Genomic DNA, 6398 nt, shown 5'->3' with positions numbered 1-6398 from the left:
CTCCTCGCTGGGGGCCCCGCAGGTCTGCCGAGCTTGGGGCAGGCCAGGACCTGAGGGTCTGGAGCAGGGGAAAGAGAGGTGAGGCTGAAAGGGCCTCCAAGTTAATGGTGGTGTGAATAATTCATCAGCACCTTGAATTAGTAAGCTGATCCCCAGGTGCTTCCCTCACTCCACCCTAAGGTGACGGATCTAGTGTCACCAGGTTGACACTTCGGAGGTCTGCACTGGCCACACTGGATGGGGAAGGGAAGCAACTTAGGGCTGGGAGGGAATTTGGTGGTGGAGAAAGGGCACGAGTTTGGGGGCTAGGCAGACCTGAGATCATCTCCCGTCAGCCTCCAATTGGCCAGGTGACCTTGAACAAGTCATCCAACTCCTCTAGGTCATCTGTCCAGTGGTACCATTCAGCCCTGCCTCTAGGGCTATTGTGGAAATGAAATGTGGTAACATACGCTAAAGCACACAGTGAGCGCTTGCTCTAGGTTTCCCTATCCCCCACCGATGGGGGAGTGGGACAGCATCCCTCAGACACGCTTAGATGAGCTCAGAGGGAGAGCGAAGGGAAGAATGCAGCAGGGACAACAGAATGGGAAAATCGTATAGGATAACTCCTAACGCAGTCATGGATCTGGGCCATAGTGTAAATTCTGGCCAAGGATATTAAATGTTCACCTTTTTATTGATCCACAAACCTGGCTTGAACATCACTATGTGCCAGGCCCTGTGCTAGGAGCTGGGCGGCAGCAATACCCTCAGGGGCGCCGTGTCCAACAGGAAACAGGATCTTTCAATTTCCTCTAGGAGCCCTATTTGGTTCAGTCCGGCCCAAGGCTCATTTCCTAAGCTCCTTCTCTGTGCAGAGCCTGCACCAGGCACAGGGCATCTGAGGTGAACATGGCATGTTCCTGCCTCCCAGTGAGGAGTCTGGGCTCTGGCTTGACAGACAAGTGCTGAATCCAGGCTCTACCCGTCACTGCTGGGCTGCGGGGGCCTCTCTGAGGCCCAGTCTCCTGGACCACGACAGAAGAGCAGTGCAGTGCCTGCAGTTTGTGGAGAGGATTAGATGAGATAATGTAGGGGAAGCCCAAGCCAGTGCCTGGCTCAGTACATAGGAGGAGTTTTATTGACCTCTGAGGAGCTCAGACATCCATCTTCCAGACCACGTGTTGCTTCTGGCCCAACCTTTTGTCAGGAGGTCCCCAGGGAGCCCTTTGCTGCCAGCATGGGAGGGAGGCCACCTGGAAGGTGTTCAACCAAGAGCATCGGGAATGGTCAGGCCTGAGGGATTGGCTTACCGGTGGGGCCTGATTGGCAGGAACAGAGAGGTTCTGTGTCCTGAGCCGTCTGAGGGGACTGGAGCTTTTATTAAACACCTACTGTGTGTATGAGTAAGGGCGCTAACCCAGCGCCTGCTGAGTACTGGGCACGGTGCTGAGCCTCCCAGACCTGTGCTTGTGTCCCCCCAGTCTCAGAGGCACATATCGGACTCTCCATCTTGCAGAGGAGGAAGCTGAAGTGCAGAGGGTTTAAGCCACTGTCGTGGGTTGAGTTGCTTCACAAGAAGACCCTGTGGCAGGGAGTTGAGGACAAGGCGTTTATCCGGGAGGTGATCCCCGGAAGCACAGGTAGGGGATGGGGGCAGGGAGAGGGGAGTGAGAAGAAGCCGATTCAGGGTATGTTAGCCAGCGGCTGACCACCGTGGGCAACCGAGGCTCCACCCCCAAGGGCACCTCTGGGAGATGGTGTTTCAGTGAGGCAGGAGGAGGCAGCGTGTTTGTCCACCACTGCCAGCTGCCCCTGGGGGACGGCCGCTCGAGGCCATCCTCTCCCAGGCATTTCCAACCTGCCTGTGAATGCCCCAGTGTCCAGGGGTCGCAGCAGAAGCTTGGGAATGGTGAAGGCCACAGGGCGTGGGCAGGGCTGTGACAGCATCCACTTGTTACCCCCTGAATCCCTCATCTGTTAAGTGTTTGTCCCACCCCTGGAACAAGCGCCTCTCTCCCTGCCCGCCCGTGAAGCTCCAGTCTCCTTTCCCTGCCGTTCTCCCCGCCCCGCCTCACATATTCCTCACCCCATCTTCCCCCTTGGGCTGAGATTCCAGGCTCAGGGTCATCCTGCCCTCCCTTCATGACATCTACTGGACAAGCCCCTCTGGCCACACTCTCCACCAGGTGTCTGGACCTCTGGGCGCTGCTGGGCAGAGTCCCGTCACCATGTAGTCAGCATTAGCACCCGTTGTTCATGGTCTCCAGCCTCGTCTAGGGTCTCAGCTCCGCCCCCCAGCCTTTCCATGTTTCCCCAGGTGATTCTCTCTGTGACTCTCCTCAGACACCATCCCAGGCGGTCACCAGTCTCCCCGAGACAGTGCATCCCCACGTCTCCTGCAGATGACCCCCTCCCTTCCCGTGGAGGGAAAAAGGGAAACAGTAAAGCAGGAGCCCCTTCACCTTACAGACCTCACCTTATGCTCATACATCCCTCCCCGCAGCCTCTGGGGAAGGTGTTCCCACCTCCTGTCCAAGGCCAATCCCTTCAACCTGTGCCGGGAGCCCAGCCCTCCCACTGCTTTGGGCACCTAGCTCTCCAGTAGCTCTCGCCTCCCCCATATCCTTACAGCCTCTCCTGCCCAGCTGGCGTTCTCCATCCACAGTTAAGCGCATGCAGGTCTCCCCACCGTGGCTGGGGATACAAACCGTTTCCATGAGCCTGTGTTTGCCTCCAGCTCTCACCCTACCCAGCTGCTGGCTTTCACTGCCAGGCTTCTTGAGAGCAGTGTCTACACTTCTCTCTTCCATTTCTCCCCTCCTCTCCCTCTTCCAAGGTTTGCTGGGCTGCATTCCCCCGCTGCAGTCAAACTATGTGTCCTGGTCACCAACAATTTCTGGTCACTAGGTCCCACCAGTGTTCCCCCTTTCTCCTAAATAAACCATGTGCTTTCAAATCCTGTCTCAAGGTCTGCTTTTGGGAGAGCCCAAACTGAGATGCACACCCACTCCTAGAACATCACTGGCAAGAGGAGGTTAGCATGATTCATCCCCAAAGATCAGGCATTTCACTTCCACAGTGCTCCAGAATTTGGGTTAGCAAGAGCAAGGATGGCCGTTGGGCTGGCAACCACCATAGTGCCCCTCGGGTCCCCCACAGCTCCCAGATGAACTTATCGCCGCCCCTCCCCCAAACTTGCTTCTCCCTCGGGTTTCCTATTCAAGGTGGCGGCACAACCAACCCACCAAGCCAGAAACGACGCAGGAGCTGCCTCGACTTCCCCTCATCCCCATATTGGCAGTCACACTTGAGTCTGGTCACCACTCTAGGCTCTGACACAACTTCTGAAACCATCACTACCCCCTCCCCATCCCACCGGCCTGCGTGTCTCCGCTCTTGCCTGTTCCTTGCCCACCCCACCTACTCTCTACTCTGATCTTTCTAAAATGCTAATCTGACCATGTCAGCCCTCTGCTCAGGATAAAATCCAGAGTTCTCTGCTTGGCATTCATGCCTCTTCAGGACACCCCCCGCCCTCCCACACATGGAGCACATCTCAGACTTTGTCCCCATCCTGAGCGTCACATCCCAGCTACCTGTATCTGTCTCACTTCTCCTACACACCGTGCCCTGAGCCTGGATTGCCTTTCTTTCTGCTCTATCTTCCCTTGACAGACTCTTACTCATCCTTCAAAACACTGCCACCTCCTCCAGGGAGTCATCCTGACCCCACCCCAAGCTGGGAGTGTGCCCCTCCCTGCGTGCAACTCTAGCACAGAGAGGACAACCCGTGCTCTGGCCACCTGGTTTTTCTGTGAATACCCTCCATCTACTCGGGTTTTCATCCCACCACCCAGCACAAGCTTCACCCAGAGCACATCCTTTCGTCGTCTCCGTCCCACTGCACGTCCTCCCCCAGCACATGCTAAGTGCTCAGCAGCCATTCATAGATTGAACTGCTCAAGGACACACAGCTAGGAAGTGTCCTTGTCTATTTGAGCCCATGTTCCTCTATGCCAAAGCGTATGCTTTTAACCCCGCCCAGTGGAGTGGCAGGGTGGTCTGGTGTTGTGGTTAAGCCCAGAGCCCCTAGAACCCGGACCATATGGGTTCAGATCACAACTCTGGCAGTTACCAGCTGTGTGACCTTGGACAAGTCACTTTGCTTCTACAGACATCATTTCCTTGCCTGTGACATTTCTGCCAGGCGTTGTGAGGGTAGGTGGGTGGGGACCTCTGACATGGGAGGAGTGCCAGCACTCAGTAAGCTGGGAATGCGTGTCTTCCCTTATCCTGTGTTCCAACTGTGTGAATGCCAAAGGCTGCACAGAGGACTTCCCTGGTGGCGCAGTGGTTAAGAGTCCACCTGCCAATGCAGGGGACACGGGTTAGAGCCCTGGTCCAGGAAGATCCCACATGCCGTGGAGCAACTAAGCCCCTGTGCCATAACTACTGAGCCCGCGTGCCACAACTACTGAAACCCGCATGCCTAGAGCTCATGCTCCGCAACAAGAGAAGCCACCGCAACGAGAAGCACACGCACTGCAATGAAGAGTAGCCCCCGCCTGCCGTAACTAGAGAAAGCCCGTGCGCCGCAGTGAAGACCCAATGCAGCCAAAAATAAATAAATAAATAAGAAAAATATTTTAAAAAACAAAACAAAAAAACAAAGGCTGCAAAGAGGCTGCACAGACCCCAGGTCTCGCACGTGTCTTTCTAACCCATCTCTCCTTGAAGTCACCTCTGGGTGGGGCCTCCCCTGCCTGGCTGCCCCTCCCTCCAATCAGCAGCCTGGCCTCAACTGCTCTCCCAGTCCCCAGGGGAGGTGGTGGAGAAGGAACAAAGGCTGCCCGCCGCCACCCCACCAGGGTCACTGGGGAGTGCCTGTGTCATCCACGGGACCGTCACCCTGGGCAGTCGGGGGCCTTCCAGTGTCTTGCTGTGCAGACTCCCACGGCTGAGCCCTGAGGACCCATCTCAAACTTCCAGGGGTGTCTTGGCGTAGAGAGGACCCTCCTTTCTGCAGCAGCCTAGAGCTACTGGACACGGAGCTGTCCCTGAAAGGGCGTTGTGAGTATGTCCGGGGGTGGTGTGCTGCCATGCTGTTTCTGTCACTGTGCATATTTGTCTGTCTCTGGGTGCACCTGTGTCGCCATCTGGTCACGCTGTTTTCTTGGGCTCATGAGCCCACGTTAGTGTCTATGCATGGGGCACCATGTACGTTGATCTCTTTGTGGGTGACTTTCCATTGCTGAGTGAGAATATGCCCTTTTGTGACTATAGCCACTCATACCTGTTCCTTTGCACACATCTCTGATGCCCCTTCAACACTCACTGGCCAGATGTTGTGCTGGATGGGATGGTGGGTGGGGACGGCGCAGGCTACAGTGCCTGCCCTCATGCAACACCACTTTCTCCACCAGCTGTTCTACCCCGTGAGCATCCGTTTCTTTGTCAATAAAACAGGGAAGCTACTGCTCTCAACATGGTGAGAATTAAGTGAGATAACTTAGTGGACACTGTTGATATGCCACCTCTGTCACCCTGGCCCGGCTGGAGGAACACGCACCGGGGGCTTCCTGCGTCTCCCTGCCTGGGGGCTTCTCTGGCTGCCAGGCTGAGCCCACACCTGGGAGTCCACAAGAGTAGGGAGTTGGAACAAGCCTCAGCCCCAGAGAGACAATGGCTGTTGGTGGATAAACACCCCAGCTCCCTTGTCCCTGGGTCAGGTAGTTCTGAGTGCCTTCTGCGGTCGGTAGCAGGACCCCGGCGGATGAGCTCCAGCTGTGCGCGGGAAAGCTGCCCACCAACACACGCTGTGCTGGCCTCCCTCCCCACTCCCTCGCCGTGCTTCCCTGGATCCCCTCCCACGTCAACTTCTTGCACCCACATCACCGCTCAGAGTCAGCTTTGCGGCACAACCAGCCTGAAACAGATGACTCAGACCTGGCGCTCAGGAGACCTTCAGCAGGCGCTACTTACCTCCATGCTCACTTTTCCGGAATTGGACGTCTTCGAGAACACAGTCGCGACTCCAGCTGAACCACCACCTGCGCATCAGCATCATCCAGGAGCAGGTGCGGACCAGAGGCCTGGGGATGCAGGGAGTGGGAGGGGAGTCGGGGCCGTGGGCGCTAGGGCACCTACCACAGGCTGAGCCCCTTGGAAGCACAGGACTACAGAGTTGTACAAGTACGTTCTTGTGTCCCAGGTTCTACATTCCATTGTCCACCCCACTGCTCAGACTCAGGGCTCTATGTCCAGCATACAGGCTTCAAGCCCCAATTCTGTGTGCCTTGTTGCAAAGACTCCCCACCATCACCCCCCTCCTCCCCTCCCTCCATGTCCTCTTGTGGATGGCCAGGCCAGAGGTGAAGTTCCTCTGGGTCCGGGCGTGGGAGTTGATACAGGCT

This window comes from Grampus griseus (genome assembly GCF_964374135.1).
Source record: "Grampus griseus genome assembly, chromosome: 1".
Classification (NCBI taxonomy): Eukaryota; Metazoa; Chordata; class Mammalia; order Artiodactyla; family Delphinidae; genus Grampus; species Grampus griseus.
The sequence above is the reverse complement of the archived record's forward strand: the minus strand, read 5'-3'. Positions refer to the sequence as shown.